Raw genomic sequence first — 18,249 nt, 5'->3', positions numbered from 1 at the left:
AGATGTGGTTGCTGACTGTCCAGGTTCCCCCCTCGAGGTGTGGCACCACTCCAGGCTCTCCATTTTACCATCCAGCAAATAGAGAGAATGGAGCACCCTCCTCCTGCCCTCAATCCAAGCCATGCTGTGACTGCACAGCTGCCTTCCATGGACAGTGGGTCCTGCCCTGCTACACCCTCCCCAAAAGTTTTTGTCAGTATTTATGCTCACACTCCAATCTCTCTATTTCCCTTTACCACAACAGATAGCAGGCAGGATCCTGACTGCACAGGACTGCTCTGATCCTTCCAGCACAGCACAGATTTGTCTCTCCCAGCCTAAAAATATTAACGTGCTTCAGTGGAAAAACACAAGAACCAGGCCAGACCACGAGAACATGTGCCCAAACCTCTACTTCTCCAAGACAGAGTAAGGCATAACCAAAGGAGCTGCTTGCCAGACTGTAACCCAGAACTGGCTGTTATTATAAGCAATCCCATCCCAGAACTGTCTGCGCATTGGAGACCAGTCATTTTGCACACAGGCCTCTCCTTGCTCTGCCATTAGGTCTGCACATTTTTTCCATGGTGATTTACCTTCTCCAATACTTAGCGTCTCCAGTTTCTCCTTGGTACTGGCACTCGCAAAGCTAGCAGAATTAGCAGAGTGGCCACATAAGGCCACTCTGGTAACAGGGTATCAGCTGCAGGCTGGCTTCTATGGAAGAGCCAAGCTGTGGGTGATGGATTGCTGCCAGCCATCTCAGAAGGTCACAAGTCACCTAAGAAGCAGCACTGTGCAGTTATCTTAAAATGATGGCCTTGTCATTGCACAATAAATGTTGGAACATTAGATAAATTTTAGGGTGGAAGGGACTCAAGAGGTCTCCAGTCCAGCCCCAGGCTCCGTGCAGGGCTGTCTGCAAAGCTTGAGCACGTGGCTCAGAGCCTTGTTCAGTTGCGTTTGGAAAGTCTCTGAGTATGGAGATGCCACCATCTCCCCATCCCAGGGCTGCACCACTCTCACATCAACAATTTTCTCCTTTTGTCCCACAAGAAATTCCCCTGCTTCAACTTGTCACCCTTGCCTGTTGTCCTTTGAGGGGTATCTCTGAGAAGAGTTGGGCTCTGTATTCTCTGCACCCACTTTAAGTAGTGGGGTAACTCCCCTCTTTGCCTTTTTTTCTTAGAGCGGAACAAACCCAGTTCTCCCTGCTATATCAATCCCTTTTTGTTCTGAGGAGCACAAAACTGTACCCAGTGTCCAGATATGTCTCACAGGTACCAGGTCGGGAATATCCATTTCTTTGGGCCTGCTGGCTTCACTTTCTACATTGCAGCAAGGGTGTTGTTGACAAACAGGGAACCTTGCATGCTTTTTCTTTCTGCTCCATTTTTGGAACACTTTTGACACCCTTATGTGACATTTTCAGGTTGACCTGTACAAGCACAAGCGGTGGGAAGCCAGTGACCAAGCTTCTCACCTCCCACCTGGTCCAGCTTTTACGACAAGCATGAAGTGTAGCAGACACCTCGGAGTTGCTTACATTTTCATGCGAGAGCAGCAGGAAGGCAAATGCAGGAGAATTCAGGAGATGTGTTCGGTCCGATTATATCCGGGTACACACATTTTGAGTTCTTTGCTTCTTTCTGCTCCTGTCTGTCTGTCCAGGAATCCTGCTCACCTGGTTCAGTGTCCAGTGGGTCCTCCTGCATCTTTCATAGTCTCCTATAACTTATTTCCCAGGGTCAGCTGAGCCGTCAGGATGGTCCTGGAAGCTGTGACCAGATGTTACTGGTCTGTGTTATGGGAGGTCAAAGGGGATCATGGTGAGGTTTCTTTTGCTCTAAAGCTCCCAAAAGGAGTTTCTACCAAGGGGCGGGACATGAAATTCATGGTACAGGATACCCCACTGCCAGCCTCTGCTCTGCAGGATTGCTTGTTGGATGCTGAACAGTCATGGCACTAAATCCAGCTGATGCCACTGTGGCTGCAGCTCCTGAGGCAGAATGACCTTACAGATGGGAAGGAGCTGGCTGACCTTCTCCTTCAGCCTCTTTGGGACTAGCTATCTGCAATTCCCATGCCTTATTTGCCTTCTGTCCACAAGCATCTGCTAGCAGTTGCCCCAGTGAAAGCAGTGAAGCTTCACGTTGTTAATACTGGGCTTTACACTGCTGTTAGACACTATCCCTGCTGAAAGGAATGAGACGTTCTCCTCTGGGTGTTCTTGTCTCTGGCTGTCCGTAGATTCCCACAGATGTGCCCCCCATAATGTGCCCAGGTTTTCTGTGCATGGTACTGATTCTCAGGGATTTCTTTGAAAAAGGGCGGGGGGGGGGGTGTAGAATGGCTGATCTGCAAGGGGTATAAATCCTAGCATTGGCTGTGGAGCACAACCCCTTTCCAGCAGTTCAGAATCTGACCCTCAGCCCCTTCCAGAAGGACTGGCAGATCCTGGAGTGACTCCCTGCAGTGACAGCAGAGGAACAGGAACTTCATGGAGATCTTTGCAGCTGGGGAATGGGATGCATGGTGGGACTTTACATAGCTTGCAGGGACCCTGGGCATGCAAGGCTGTCACACATGCTGCTTCCATCTACCCATTGCACCACTGTCTCCTGAAATTACCTTCTCTTCAGGCCAAATGGCAGGTCCTAGCATGACCGAGCTGATCCCCACTTTGCCTGGCAGGCCAGTTCAGGAGGGGCACGGGGTATGGAGAAGTTACACCTCCAAAAAGAGTCTGTCCCAATCCTTTTGAGCTTCTGTGCCCATTTTTCTTCCATCTTCCCCTGCAGGCCTGGCTCTTCTGTGGGAAGTCCACAGGTAGTCCACCTTGCACTACATGGGCAAAGTCCCCTGAGAGGAGCATTGAGAGGGGTCTTAGCTCTGGTAGTACTGTTAAGGCCCACCCTGTCCTTAAGTGAGTGGATGCCTGCCCCTGCATGGTACAAGACAATCTCAGTTCCCCTATATTCTTTCAATAAAATGGATCTGCCTGTGAGACACACCCAGAGCTGTGGGACCACTGCAATGGAAGGGCCATGTCCACCAAATCACCTAAGCCAGACATGCTGCAGTGTCAGATTGACCACTGTGTAGAGCTACCAAACCTGTGCCCAAACCTGTGAGTGACCTGCCCTGGGGAGACCACTGTGGCAGCTAGCCATTGCATTGCAGCAACAAGCTGTCACATTGTGGCTACCAGCCAGACCTGTACAGGAGGAAGTCCAGAGAATCCCACTGCCCCAGTGCCACCCCTGCAGCCCCTTACCCCTGCTGCCACCCCTGCTCCCTGCTTTCACCAGGAGCCTCCTCTGCCTTGGCCCTTACTGTTGGTAGAGGGAACAATTTTTTCACTCCTGTTATTTCGGAGAGGACTTTTAGCTCTGGAGCAGCAGATGCCAGCCCCAGACCCAATCTGCCATGCTGTGCTGTCTAGTGAGGTCACACAGAACCGCATAGTTGCTCAGCTGACGGGATGTGAGCTGGCGGGGGCCGCAAGGCAAATCTTTGGTGGCTGAGCTGGGATCAGTCAACAGCCAGGGTGGATAATGAGGAACAGATTTAGGCTGGGCAGTGGTTCCCATGCTGTGTTCCAGGGCAGAGCGGCCAGGATGGGAGAGTCACCGCCTTTGTGCTTTGCACTGCACCCCTCCTGGGTGTATTGAGCCGGCTGCTCAGCTCGCCTCACTGTCTGTGGGGAGTGAGCGTCCCCAGGCTCCTTGCAGAGCTGAATCCCCTATCCAGCAGCTCTGTCACCCACCAGAGTGCAGGGCTGGGCAGAAGAGCAAGAGAAGGCTTTCCTATACCCTGAGTGTGCAGGGGAGTGAACCACATCACGGAGGGCTGAGGACAGACACAATCAGTGGAATCTTTAGGTCAGCAGGAGCTGGAAGGTGTGTGATCCACATCCCCTTTCCTAGTCCAGATTTCTCCGCTTTTGCCTGGAAGACCAAATGCAACTGTGAGACCCTTTGCCCTGGAAGACTGTGTGCCCAGGCTGCTGCTCCTGGGGACTCTTGCAGCACAGCCAATATGGATGACAGCATGCGGGTGCTTTGATTATACGAGTATCCCAGATCCTGGGGTTGTGAACTTCCCTGCAGAGCTGTTCCTCACAGCTGCAGGGAAGGCAAAGATCTCTGAAGAAGCTACCTGAGCTCCTCTCACCTATTCTCCTGGCATCTGGTGCTACGCAGCCAGGCTCACCTGAAGGTAAATGAAACCTGTGGCGCGGTAAATTAAGGAGGGAGGGTGCTGAAGACACCTTGGGGAGCTGGCCACCAGCTGAGCTTGTCTGATCTACATCAGACAACAGGTAGTCCTGAGCCAGCAGGCAGCCCACTGAAGGGCTTGGAAAGGCCAGGGTGTCACCTCCCCTCACCATGGGGTCCTGGTAGAGGCCAAACTCTGCAGCAGGAGCAAGAGTTCCCAGGGAGACAGGTGTGCTGTGCTTGCAGTTTCTTACCTTTGCAGAGACATGTAGTCATCAGTGCCCACACACAAGATTCAATCTCCTGGAGCCCAGCTGAGCCCATGGTGTTGTTAGAGAGTCCACGAAAGCTTTGCTTTAGCTTATTGGCTAACTTGGAGGGAGACTGGCATCAAGGCTGCGTGCACTCCAGGGGCCTTGCTGTGAGTGGTTCCTGGCAGCTGTTTGCCACTCTCAGACTCTAGCACAGGCAGCCTAGCAGGTAGCAGACACCGCTAGACTCAAGAGTCGCCCAGTGGGTGCGCTAATAAACCTCCTCTAGGAACGGAGTGCCCCGTGGCTGGTTCTGGGACCATGCTCCTGGGAGCATCACTCCTGTGCCAGGGTAATCCCCTCAAGATTTCTTCCCAGACACTTATGATCCTGCCTGCTTTCTCATAAAGCCCCAGCCCCCAGACCCAACCAATTCTATCTCATCTACCACATTTTTCAAGGAGATCTCTCTATTCTCTCCTATTTATGGAGAAAGCTTTGAAAAGGTACTCCAGAAAGGTGGAAAAAAAGAAAGCAAATATCAAGGCCCAGAATGTGTTAAATTTCCACACGCTGTGATTTGGGGGTTGACTCATGGGAGCTGACCACTTGAGAAACACAAGTTTTTGTTTTCCCAGGTTAAAACAACTGTCTGAACAAGCAGGTTGGCCAGCCTGCTATAGGAGCATGGCACTTTTGATAAATAACAGAATTAATTGGTGACCTCTGTTAGACTCTCCCTGATCCTCATCTTCTCCTGCCAAGGAACCGATTATAGAATTGCTATAAATGTGACAGTTTTCTTAGCAAAAATAACTTTTGAAGCAAACAGAAAATTCTAGAGAGTAAAGCCTTCAATAAAGAATAAGGAAAGTCAACCAGCTACCTTACTGTGTTTGGATTTGTTCATCTACAAATCCAGCTCCATGTGGGGTATAACTACCTATGGAAAGTAAACCACCCGGAGACCTCATCCAGCAGATAACGTCTGAGCGATCACAGCTCCTCAAGGTGGTCTTCCTGCCTCTACTGCTATACTCAACTAGAAATAGGGGGACCAATATCTGGCATCTCCTTGGCCACGAAGAGTCAGATACAGACTTGTGTTAGCTCAGGAGGCTGGAGTGGGAGGGGAGGTGCTCCCCTCCCATGAAGGTGACTGATACTGGGTTTGCAAGGCTAGAAAGTGGTGGAAGAAGGGCCAGTTTGCTGTGCCTCTGTGCAGGGCTGGAACCCCATCTGGGCTGGAGGAGTTCAATCAGCGTGTACCCTCACCTACACATCCTGACCCACAGGGGTTCCCTGCAGCCACATTCACCACCCTCATCTCTGCCCTGCTCCCGAGCAGCTGGGGCTGGTGGAGAGCTTTGCACTACTGCCGACCTAGCGAGCTCCTGCCTGCTCCATCTGCTTTGCTCCAGGGCCCAGGAGCATCTGAAAGTAGCAGTGATGAGAACTGAAGACAGCGGTGTGTGTCTGAGAACAGGGAAGCTAGCAGCAGCAGCCATTAGCAGCCCCATCACATGGCTTTTCCTTTTCCTGATTCTAGGAAAAGCGTCACAGGGAAGTACCCTGTGGCTTGAGGTCTTGGCCTGCACATAGCCTCTGGATGTATAGGTTACCCCGACAGACCTAAGGGTATGAATCTGTCAAAGACCATACATCTGAGGTGCCATGGGGTGCAGAGGCCCAAGCAGCAAGGCAGCTCACCCTGCGGTGCCCCCAGCAGCACTCTCAGCACAAAGGAACAATTTTATCCCCTTCACAGCAATGAAGGGTACAGCATTTCTCCTCTTCCCCATGAATCACTGCTGAATAAAGAGCTAACTGGAAACAAACCCAGCAACATCTCAGGCTCCATGATTGCTCTTTCCATGGATGGTACTTAGCTTTCCACCTCTGTGTGGCTGCAATGGGCTCTCACAGAAGCTACCATTTCCTTAAAGTCATCAAGCTGCAGCCATGCCTTAGAGGGCCAGGCAGGAAGATGGCTCTGACAGAGCTGTCACTGCTTTTCCCAAGGTAGCTGATGAGACTCCCAGTGCAAAGCAAAGCTTAGTACGTGTCAGTTAAAACACTGAGCCAGGTCCTTTTTACCACGTAGTCCCCAGCTAGTACTTCCCTTCCTGGGGCCCAGCATCTCCCTGCTAAGTCATGACGGTCCTGATAGGAGATGTGGGAGTGGGCCCATGTGCTGGATGTGAGTTGGTTTGAACAGCTTGCCTGAGAGCCCTGTCCTCTGCCAGGCCTGTGTGTCAAATGCTCCCTGAAGGGACACCAGCTGAACAATGCTTCACCATTGCCTTATGGAGGCAATGTGCCCAGGTCTACCTCACATAGCAAAACGCACACACACCCCAACACACAACTCAGCTGTTAAGCCATGTGGTTGGTGATTTCTGCACACAGAGAAACCCTAGAACTGATTGTACCCAACTCAGGCCTTTTATTTACACCAAAAACCTCTGCAGCTCGAGGAAGGGAAAGATTTGTGTGCAGAGATTCCCGCCTGCCCTGCACACAGCAGGAAGGGTGGCAGAGGAGCTGAGCCTGGAGAACACCCTCATGCAGCACAGAGTATCTGTACTAGCGGCCCCATCCCTCCACCCCGTCTGTCAATCCCAAGGTCACTGGCTAATAAAGTAATTACCATTCATGATTTAATTACTGATGAGGCCCCTAGCTGTGCTTTATTACAAGCGATTGCTCTGCACAGAGCTCCAGGCCCCAGGTCTGCCTGGCTGCCTCCATCTGGCAGTTTAACTGGAATTATAATTAATACTCATCAGCACGATTGTACAGAAAATGGGGTCTCATCAGACAGGCTTGCAAGTGGGGTGTGACAAAGCTGCAATCTGGGCTGTTAACAGTGTCTATCACAAACACATCATCTTAGTATCACATCAGTAGAGATGTGGATACAGCCAAAAATCAATGCAGCCTAAATTAACTAGGTTACAAAGCCGTGGCTGTGGTTTAAAAGTGGCTGCGGGGAGAGGCTAACTGGCTAGTGCCATGTGGAGTCCCAGAGGAATTTATTGCTGACATGAAGGACGTGGAAAAGCTTCACAGATGAAGTCTGGATGTGCCCTGCTTGTCTGAGTCTCTCCTCGAGAGTGCCTTAAATTGCCCAGGAGCAATTAAGCAATGCCTTTCGGTGGAGCCAAGCAGAAGGCTGAAGGAGGTCCTTCGCCCTTGCAGACTGGGTGCACGGATGTGTCCTGGGGGGAGATGACGGGTCTGCGATTTCCCCTGCCGGAAAGACAAGCGCTGCCCGGCTCTCAGGCCAGGTCAGCGGGCGCGGCAAGGGCTGACCCAGCCAGCAGGCAGGAGCCTCGGGGAGCGAGGCCGGCGAGGGAGCTGCCGGCGCTGCCCGGGGGAGCCCGCGGGCCTGGGGGCGCGGGAGGCCGCACGCAGCGCCGCCCCCGAGGAGGCGAGGGCGCCGCCCGGCGCTGCCCGGCGCGGCCGGCAGGTGTCGCGGCAGGGCCGGGGTCGGCGCGGGAGGCCTGGCCCCGCGGCCACGGCCGCCTCGGAGAGCCCGGGCCGCCCCCGCACCCCCCCCCCCCCCCGCGGGGGCCGAGGGCAGCCAAGGACAAAATGGCGGGCGGGGAGGCGGCCCAGCTCTCCGCGGAGGCGCCGGGGGAGCTGGCGGGGGGAGAGGGGCCGGCGCCGCTCCTGCAGGGACCGAGGGAGCTCGCAGGCGTCTGGCAGGGCCGGGCCGTCACTGTGCTCGGGACGGCCGCTCGCAGGGCCCTGGCTCCCTGCACCCCGGACCCTGCCCCTGACCGGCTTCACAGTGGGATGGGTGGTGGGTGGAGCTGGGCTTAGCAAGAAATGCAAAAGGCTATTTGTTTCCGGCATGGCTTAGTAAAATATATATATATATATATATGTATGTATGTATATTTGCACTAGCCTTATGTGTCTTCTGGAGTACATATGTAGCCTCAGTTTGCTAGGACAGAAATGATGCTCTTAAATGTTCAGTGGTGCAACAGGCCTGCTCGTATGAGCAGTTCGCCCTTATCTTTAGTGAGACCCCTGTGGCTTTCATGTTGTGAGGTTGGGGGCGGCTGTCTGCTCCTGTATGTCTGGCAAAACCCCCACTCTATCCCTGTGGCTGGCTGTCCTTAGCCCTCCAAAACCTCCTGGCTCTCCTCTTGGGTGTGCAACAGCAACATACTTCTGGCCTCCTGGGAGGATGTATGTCCCTGAGCACCAGCAAGTTTTTTTTACCTCTGTTGGATAGAAATATTGTTATGAACTCTTCTTCTGTCTCACAGGTGGACTGTCAAGGAAGGATTTTGATAATCCTGATATGTAAGGAGAGGCCTTATTCTGGCTTTACTGAAAGAGCCTCTCAGGCAGTGCTGAGACCCTGCATAGCTTCTCTCAGGGAAACACTGGAACAAGGGCTGAGAGAGCTTGTAGGATATCTATCCTTAGAGATACTCAAAACTGCACTGCACAAGGCCCTGAGTGACTTCATCTAACTTTGAAATCAGCCTTATGCTCACCCTCAATAACATTCATTTAGCTTTTCCAGCTGGTATGCACCCTGCTTTGCCACAGCTCCCTGAACCTGGTGTAGGAGCTGCACTTGCACTTTGCCCATTTCTCCTTCCCACCTCCTTACTTGAAAAACCTTCAGCTTTTCTCAGAGGTTCCTGCTATCTTAGTCTGGGTGAGAAGGAAACTGATTTACTCCTGTGCTGTCCTCAATTCCTCCTCCCTCATGGGACAGCAGCCCAAGGCCAACTCGGTTATTCTAGGCTGGAAGGCCTTGGCACAGACCCACAGTCTGTGATGGAAGCCGTAAGGGTTTTATCATTGAGTCCATGCAGTTACCTGACTGCTGGCCTCACGCACCTGCAGCTCATCCAGCTTTAAATGCAGACAGGGCTGTTGCATTGTCAGGGGCAAAATATGGCTAAACTTCCCCCCACCTTGGACCCATCTGGACCCACTAGTGGTAGGGAAATTGCTGTCTAGACTTGGAGGGTCTACGTTTGCTGGCTCAGGCTGGGCTGCTGAACTCTACCTGCTACCAAGTAAAGATCTGGATTTTATGGGCCTGGAATATCAATCCCACATTCCTTAACCCTCTCCCCTTTACTGACAGGCTCCCCTGACCTCTTGGGTGGGACATAGCCCCAGTCTAACAGCAAGTCCAGCACAGTCTGAACCAGGTTGCTGCATGGGGACTATATGAATGCTAGAAGGGTCTAAGACTCCCCGTTCCTTCCTATGCTTTCTCCATAGCTGGCCTTACCCAATTTGGATGTGGGAGCAGAGATCCTTCCACAGAGAGGAAGAAAATTGTAGCAGCAATGGAAGGAGGGACAATAGGAAGGAAGTGGGAGAGACAGAGGAGAGAAGGGGAGGGATGCAGGAGCAGTTCTCAGGGCTCAGGAAGTCACATGTCCCCTCTCCCTTTGCGTGTCTCAAGGGGAAACTGCTTGTCTCCTTTAGGAGACAGATTGTTATTGCTGCTGATGGGGTTAAGTCCCACTAAACATTTCCTGCTAGTTATCTTAACTTAATAGTGCTCTCTGTAGCCCAGGTGCTAAAGAAAGGAGATGTCCACCCCAGCTGCTACCACATTCATAGAGTGCCTGTCATTTATTCATTCCTGATGCAGGGTCCTCTCTTTCAGACCCGCACTGGAAACAAAGGGCCCTGTGCCATAGGGCCTATGATCACCATCACAGGACCTCCTCTAGGACCCCACCATGCCCTGTGTCCCACCTACTCTGGATTCTTGCCACATGTCCTGCCATAGGCGTTTCCTGCTGTTGTAGTTAACCAGCTACCTACGTCCCCAGGCAGTCTGTTCCCAAGTGAACCTTATCCCTGTTAAACAGGCCCTTCCCTGCAGTGTCTGAGGAGTCTTCCGGCCACTGTCTGTGCCAGGATTCATGCTCTGGAACTGGAGGGAGCAGAGTTGGTCCTAGACTCTAGCAGACCTCCCTGAGGATAAGCTTCTGAACCCAAACTGCTGTTTCTCTACTGCTGAGTGACTTAATCTCAGCCGGGAGCCTTGTGGAGCAGCTCAGTTCAAACTGAGATGGAGGAACTAGGCCTTTCCCCTTTGCTATCAGCTGGCAAGGCTAGAGGGGGACAAAAGCTCATGCCTGTACTAGGGGACAGCTCTAAGCAGGTTTCCATTCCCCTGCTGGAACTACCAGCAGGATTAAAAATGCTGTGGGAAGCACCTGGAGAAACAGTAAGGGGATCACCTGAGTTCAGTGGGCAGCACTCATCCCAGGTGCTGCAGGCAAAACAAGAGCTTGTCCCAGGGAACACCCATTCAGCTGTATAAAGTACTGATTACATGCCTGTAGTTAGAGCTTCACTTTGGGGTTATTGCTCTGCCCCAGTGAGTGCAGAGCTAACTCAACTCCTCTGTTTGCCCAGTCTGGAGGAGTAAACTGCATGCAGGTCAGGGCTTTCCTTCTCTCCTGAGAGGCTCTGCAATGGGTGAATGGTTTACGGGATCTGCTGGGCTGCACTGCAAGTGCTGACTGTAAGTGGGGGGTCTGCAAGGCCCCAGATCTTGGGGGGGGGGGGGGGGGTCTGGTTGGGGGCTCAGTGCAGTATGCACCCAACAGCAGCACTAATGCCTTGGGATTAGTGCTCCTGGGGCAGGTTGGAGGAGGTGATGGGGTCACACTCTAACAGCTGCTGTGTGGGACTTGAGTGCTGGCCTTGGCTCCATTGAGTTCCCAAACTGCAGCATGGAGACTCCAGCTAGTGACTGGATGTAGTACTCCTCTTTCCTCTAGAGCCTAGTGGTTAGAGCAGAATTGGATTTGGGTTGTTTTGGGGAGGAGAAGGGATTGGTCTCCAGCTGAGAAACATGTCCCAGTTCTTGTCTAGTAACTGTTGTTTCTTTGTACCTACTTGGGGCCTTTGCTGTGTGCTCTGTCTGCTTCCCTTTGCACAGGCTAGGCAGGCATCTTGTGGGTGTTCATCGCTCAGATGTGAGCTATGCACAAAGTAGTGTCAGGAGTACTGTATGATCTCTGAGGGGCTTCTGGTGATGCAGAGGCATGGTGGGGGGGTGGCGTTCTGAGTTTGAAAACCTTCCTCTGTCAGGCAGAGCTGGAAAAAGGGTCAGGCCCTGGCAGCCTTTGGCTGAGGAGGGCACTCGCAGAAGCTGTGAGATCTCATGCTCCCTGTCTCCCTGCATATGCAGGAGAGGGCTTGCAGACTTTGTGGCCAGGCTGGGGCAGGAAGGGCATAGGTGCAGACTGGCACATGTAGCTTGGAGGTGAGTGTCTGTCCCAGAGAGTGCCGTAAATATGTGCTGCTGGGATTAAATAGCATGCAGCATTGCTGCCACCAGGGTTGGTTAACATGGGTAGGTAAACAGGTGATTGTTTTATGCCATTAAATACATGGGATCTGGAAAGATACAGGTCAGCTTTAGGGAAAGAAAGCCAATCTGTCTTCATCCCAGAAACAGTGGTGAGTTTTGAAGTAGCAGTCTTGAAACCACAGCTGAATTTCTAGGCCAAGAGTGCTTTGATCTCAGGAAAGGGAGGCAGTGCCTGAATCCCAGGGAGAAAAACAAGCAACTCCTGTTAAAGGATTTATGCTCCCTGACTTGAGTGGATTCACATCCACAGTGGCATGCTTCCTGCCTGTATCCTACAAGTTTCTGTTCCAAACATCCTACCTTATAGCCTGGGCCTTCTCTCCAGGGTGATTGTTTGCTGCCAACCAGTCTACCTGCCTAGTGGTCAGAGTACTGGTATTGGATGTGGGAGGCTGAAGTGGAACACCTAAGCAGGGGAGTCCTCCCCAGTTATGAGGTGGCTCAGTGGTTTGTGTGCCATATAAAAAATGTGCCTGCTGGAGAGGAGACCTGCCCTGGCCCTGGTTTCCAGCCCTGTTCCTGTGTGCACTGGATGTGTTCATGACTGTTTCACTTAAGGAGAAATCTCTGGATGGTGCCCCATCCTCTCCAAATTCAGCAAGCTCTGAGGTGAGTGAGCTGGCCTGGCCTGTGGGATTTGTCATAGGTGCTACAGCAGGAGGGAGTGAGATTGCTTTTGAGAGCTGCAGGGAGTCACATGCCAAGAGAAGAATACCAGGAGCATAGGAAATATCTGATCGCAGGTTTGCTGGGGTTCCACATGCATAGCAATAGCTTTGTACTTGGAGCCCTTGTAGAAGCGTTAACCCAAGAGCAGGCTGTATTTGTCCTGTCTGGCACACAGCATGACCGCCCCATGAGATCTGGGGTGCACCCGTTTATCTGGCTTCAGTCCACCCATGAGAACAGCCCAAACCAGCCAGGTTTCCTGCTGGCAGAGCTGAGCCCAGCTCTCCTGGGCCCAGCTTGCAAGTGCTGTCTGCTGGCTGGAGATGAAATCATGCTCTTCTCAAGATGCAGTGGGGGCTGCTGCTGTCTTGTCCAGTTGAACCCTGAAGGCTGTTGGGGGAAGGGGGATAGATATCCCTTTGCAGAGCCTAAAGGGAGAGTAAAAGAAGCCTAAAGCTACTCAGCCTGAGACAGACATCTTGGGCATATGCAGAAGCAGGATATTGCCTTGGGGGCTCTGGCAGTGATTAATGCTAGCATTAGGCTGTTCCTGAGCTGAGACCCCCCCTCCAGGCCCCTTTGGCCACCTGGGGCAAGTCTTAGACTAGTAAGTGCTCTGCATATATTGAGTCCAGCTGGCTTGTCTGGGGAAGATATGGTGTGTCATCAAGGTATGCCTTAATGTCTGGGCAGAGAACACTCTAATGCTAATGTTCCCTAACTTGGATTGCTTCCCTGTGAAACTGCCCACTGCAGTTGTGCATGTGGGTTTGTGCACCTGTGCTGCAGCAAGGTAACAGCGGGTCTGACTTGTGGCCCACATGGGTATTTGAGGGTAACTGGGACCTTCCTGACTTCTGTACCTATAAAACTTCTGCTCTAAGGATTTCCAAGGGTGCCTGATGGTACACCAAGTTTGCACGTGATACTGAACAACATCTTGAAGAGTAGCTGGAAACCTGTTTCTTCAAATTGTGAGTGTGCCCAGATGCTGTTAGGTGGTCCCTTATCAAGTCCTTCTGGGAAATCATGCCATGATTATATTTCTGGCTTACGAAAATTTTTCTTTCGTCAGACTGGGCCTCACAAAGAGGTTCCCACCTAGTGGTAATTATTTTCTGTAAAAAGCTGAATGCATCCTGAGGTTTGCAAATTAATTAGTTAAACCAAGATGTGCTTTTGTGAAGCCAAGGCCTGCTTTACCTGTGATCTGAAATAAAGGTTTAAATATTGTTAAACCACATATCCAAACACTCCTGTGTCCCTAATGGAGCAAAAACTAGTTCTCTCCTGAAACACTGCTGTCAGTACAAAGGGCTGTTGCAGCATCAGTTGCTGCAGCACTTAGTGTTTTCCTTTGACTAAACTTGTTTCAAGCAAACAGCCTCACTGGTCTTATGGCACCTATCTGTGGTGGGTGGTGTCTGATGCTGCTTCTTGGTGACTTCCCAGATTGGTACAGGCTGCTGAGCACAAGATGAATGCAGTTCATATTGGGTAGCTTGGTGGGATCATAAGGTCCCTTACTTGAACCTGCCCTTTCAGGGCATGACTTAACCCTTGGAACAGCTGCATAACCATATGTGTGGACCCGGGAGCTGGCAAATACTCCCAGTTCAGTGGTGAGGAGATGCCTGGAAGTGGGTTCAGAAGCATCCACTGATCAGTGGCTTAGCAGGGGCTAGAGTTCCTGGAGCACTAGTCTACCACAGCCTGCTCCTGGACTCTCCTTTTCCTTGGGCATCCCTATGGACATAAAGTTCCCTAGGCAGTCCCTAAGACTACACCAGTGATTGTGCTGGGCTAATTCAGAGCACATGTTGGGGGCTCTCCTATGAGCTGTTGGCTGCTGTAGCAAAATTGTTTAGCTAGAATGCGTATTACATAACTTTCTCTAGCTCAGAAGATGTCCTTGCCCGGCATGCAGAACATCCCACTTTCCTACGTCTCTTCCAGCACAGCTGGGTCTTATTGGTAAAAGTATTGAGCTTTCCCTGATTCACACAACCAAAAATAAGCGGAGCTCTGCTAGCAGTGAACCAAAGGCAGAAGTCCCTTGCCTGCCTGCCTCTTCTCTCCCAGCTGTTACTGTAGTCTAGATTGCAATACTGCTTCAGCAGGCGCTTGAGAAATACTGTAGCTCCAGAAACCAGATCCAGCAAAGAGGGGGGGGGGGGAAACTTGAGTCTGAAGTTATGACCTCTGAAGCTTCAGAACAATTGAGGTATTGACCTCTCTTCTATAGCCTCTTCTTTGAAGTCACAGCGCTTTCTGCCTTTTGCCACATGATGTACATACGCCTCTGGGACAGACTGTATTCAGCAGTACTTGGTTGCCTCAGCAAATGAGTACAAAAGTGTTCTACTCAGGGTAGAATTGCCCATTGGTCCATGCAAAGGACCTGGGTCTGCTTGGCCAGGAAAGCCCCCAGTCTGGGCAGGCTGCCCATTGCCCTGGTGCCAAGGGCATTTGTGTTTTTCCTAAAATACTGCTAACTGCTTTCATCTGGCCTGGGTGCTTCCTTGGAGGCTCCAGCATCTGGGTTGCCAAACAGCCCCAAATCTCTGCTGGTAGAGCTGGATGACAGTAGCCTTTTTGCACTAGCAGCAGTGATTAAATTAAACCCAAGGAAATCACAGGCCTAGCACTAGAGCAAGGAGCTGCTTCTGCAAGGAGACAGTGCGAGACTGTGTCAGAGAACAAACACAGCGTTGTTGTCAGCATTTGATCAAGAGAAGCTTTTTACACCCACTGAAGTGCTGGCTACAGCTGTCTCCCATGTGCTTGTGCGGAAAATGGTTCTATAATGCAGGAGAAGAGGGAAAGGCCACTTTCTAATTTGGAGGGTGTGGGGAAGCTATATTAGGATCCAGCCATGAGTAAAAAGCACCATGATGTTTTCTAGGCACAAACTCACTCTTAGTGCAGAGAGACACAGGCACAGGAAATCACATCATTGGTCTTGATTAGGATGAAGGGCTGAGGTGAACTCAGGTTCTTCTGTCTGGAAACTTTTGATGGGTGAAGATACTCTTGGGCTTCAAGTGCAGTGCAGAAAAGGGAAATGGTGCAAGGTTGGGATCTAGGCTGCTTTCGTGTTAGACAGCCCATTCCCTTTCTGCTTCCACAAGTGAATACCAACAATGTAACAGCAATCTACCTTCCTGTATTGTCCTGCATGGTGTTGGCTTGGGAACTTTCAGAGAGCTCTCAGTTCACGCATCCAAGATTGAGCCCACTGCTGCATGAGCCCACTGCTGCACTTCAAAAAGTATGTGCTGCTGGCTATGTAGTATGGCCAGCACCTGTATAGCATGTGTTGGGAGTATGACCTGGGTAGCACCTTGCTCTGTCCCTAGTCACAGAGGTGACAAATGTGATAAGCACCACCCAAATCTGGTTTCTCTGTGATGCCTTCCGCATCTGTGTTGATGGGGATGCTGCCAGCTCTATACTAGCCCTGAATGGTAAGTGCTGCTTTTTTCTTTCTGGCCCTCAAAGATTTAGAATTAGGTGGCTTGACAATGTCATGTTCTGTTATAACTCGGAGCTAATGGAGAAGACAACCTTGTGCTTCTAGGCCTGTGTGAACCACCTGAAGGGGAGAGGGACGCTGAAAATTGCCCTCATCCTGGAGCTGCTGCTGCTGGAGATCATGGTGCAAGAGACCTGAACAGTTCAGCAATAGCATGGGGGAGTAGGTTCTCTGCTCCGTCCCCTTCTTCCTCATTTGGGCCTCAAGTTGCCCCAATCACACCTGGATCTGTACTTTCCCTTCATGCTGCCTGAGGAGCACATCACCATTTCCAAAAGGGGGGTAGTTCCTGGCTTGTGTAGTAGCCCATGGAGCCTCTTTCAAGTCAGCCCTGCAGCAGGCTTTCGAACAGGCTCTGTACAGTTGTATTTTGACTGTTATGGTCTTTGGCCTGCTGGTCGAATATCACAGAATAGTATAGGTTGGAAGGCACCTCTGGAGATCACCTGGTCCAACCCCCTTGCTCAAGTAGGGTCAGCTAGAGCAGGTTGCCCAGGACCATGACCAGTCAGGTTTTGAATATCTCCAGGAATGGAGACTCCACAGCCTCTCTGAGCAACCAGTTCTAGTGCTCTGTTACCCTCACAGTAAATAAGGTTTTCCTTATATAGTTCTGAGTAGCCCAATCTCAATTCCTAGGCTGCTGGGGACCAGACTGCTTGGAGGCCTCAAATCTCTACTCTGAGGCTTGTCCCTCTTCATACCCTAGGATAATTGCGGAGACTGGTTTGCTGACTAAAAATAGACACATGAAGGGAGCTGGGGTTAGCCCTGTGTAGCCATGGCTTCCTGAAAGGAAACCTGCATGAAATGCTGCAATTGAAGGCCAGAGCAAGGAAATTTCTGTAAAATATCTGGCAGTGAGAGGTGCGGTGGATCTATTCTGCCTCCTTTTACTCTGTGGCTGGGGCCATGACTCCAACCAAAATACCTCGCTACCTCTGAATGTGCAAGCCAGCTGTGTACTATGTGTAGCATCGGAGGGACATTGCTCTGTATGTTTCCTTTCCTCAAGGGGAGGGTAGTCTGTGGAAACTCTCCTGGTATCTGCAGAAGGATGTTGCAAAGGTGTAGCTGTGTTTGTGGGCTATGGGATGCATTTGGGAAATAAACGAAGGGCAAAGCTACTTTTCAAATGTAACCTTATGCAGAAAGTAAAAACTGTGCTTGGAGGCTCTGCTGGGGAAGCATGCCAAGTTCCTCATTCTCCCGCTTTGAATATGACTGGAAAAGAACGATTCTCCTCTGCACACACAGACAAGGACCACACATTCCTTCAGTAGTTGCAGATGACACCCAGCGCAGACCCTATCGAGTTGTTAAGTAACACCCTCTGCATCTGCAGAGATGCTCTCCTTCATCTGATGTGGTAGCATTGACTGATCTCGTCTAACATGGGCTGGAGGTCCTTATTGTTAAGCTGCATTGGGGAAAAGGCACTGCTCTGCTGCTGTAGGAGAAGGCACTTAGCTGTCGAAAGACATGGAGAAGCCTCTGCAGGGAAGGACTGTTTTGGAGTCAAGCACTGAACAGGGAGGCAGCTGCTCTGCTCTGATTCACTGGCAGTATCACATCCCTTTTTAGGAGAATATCCCTTTCTGCTCAAGGAAAGCACATTGTGTCCCTGCAGGGACTATCGTTCTTCCTTGCTGCGCGTAGGAAGCACAACAGCACATCAAATGGCCAGTGCCATTGAATTGTCAGCTTTGGGACTGTTTGAACCCTCATTTGATGGATATGTCTGAAAACGTGCCATGAGGCCATCATGTCTAATGTGTTTTGGGGCCACTGGTCCCGCCTCTTCTTCAGAGAGGAGCATTTGAATGTGTTCTTGAGACAGCCTGGCCTTGGACTCTGCTGCTGGCCTCGTGGAGAAGGGCTCAGTACAGTAGTGGGGGCCTGCCCCTTGTGCTAAGGCAGCAGAGGTGTTTGATAGCAGTCGCTTTGGCAGGTGATTGCCTTGTGCTCCATCCCAGTCTGCTGAGTCTTTCCCTATGGAAAGACTCACCCTCTTCAGAGAGCTTTTCTTCCTGCAGGTCCTTTTGTCCTGCCTGAGCTGCCCTTCCTCCCCTTCCTCTTGGAATGGGTTGGTTTGTGTGACCTTTACCAGAAGAGGGACAGCAGTTAGTTACCAGCACTGGCCTCCCTCAATGGAGGGTCAGTCCCAGCTGCAGGGACCATGGACTGCTTGGCCCAGGCTGGGGAGGCAGCTCC

The 18,249-nt window shown here is 51.4% G+C and overlaps 1 protein-coding gene across 1 annotated transcript in view; it reads left to right on the top strand.

Annotated features, from left to right (window-relative positions):
* Positions 1-2,780: 2,780 nt before the first annotated feature.
* PLEKHG4 (pleckstrin homology and RhoGEF domain containing G4) overlaps positions 2,781-18,249 on the top strand; it is a 117,875-nt gene continuing 102,406 nt past the window's right edge. Inside the window, exon 1 of the mRNA XM_068955459.1 lies at positions 2,781-4,200. The gene's annotated coding sequence lies outside the window, so the exon portion shown is untranslated. The remainder of the gene's footprint in view (positions 4,201-18,249) is intronic.

This window comes from Struthio camelus, chromosome 10 (assembly GCF_040807025.1).
Source record: "Struthio camelus isolate bStrCam1 chromosome 10, bStrCam1.hap1, whole genome shotgun sequence".
Taxonomy (NCBI): Eukaryota; Metazoa; Chordata; class Aves; order Struthioniformes; family Struthionidae; genus Struthio; species Struthio camelus.
Note: the sequence above shows the minus strand (reverse complement) of the source record. Positions and strands in the feature narration are given on the sequence as shown.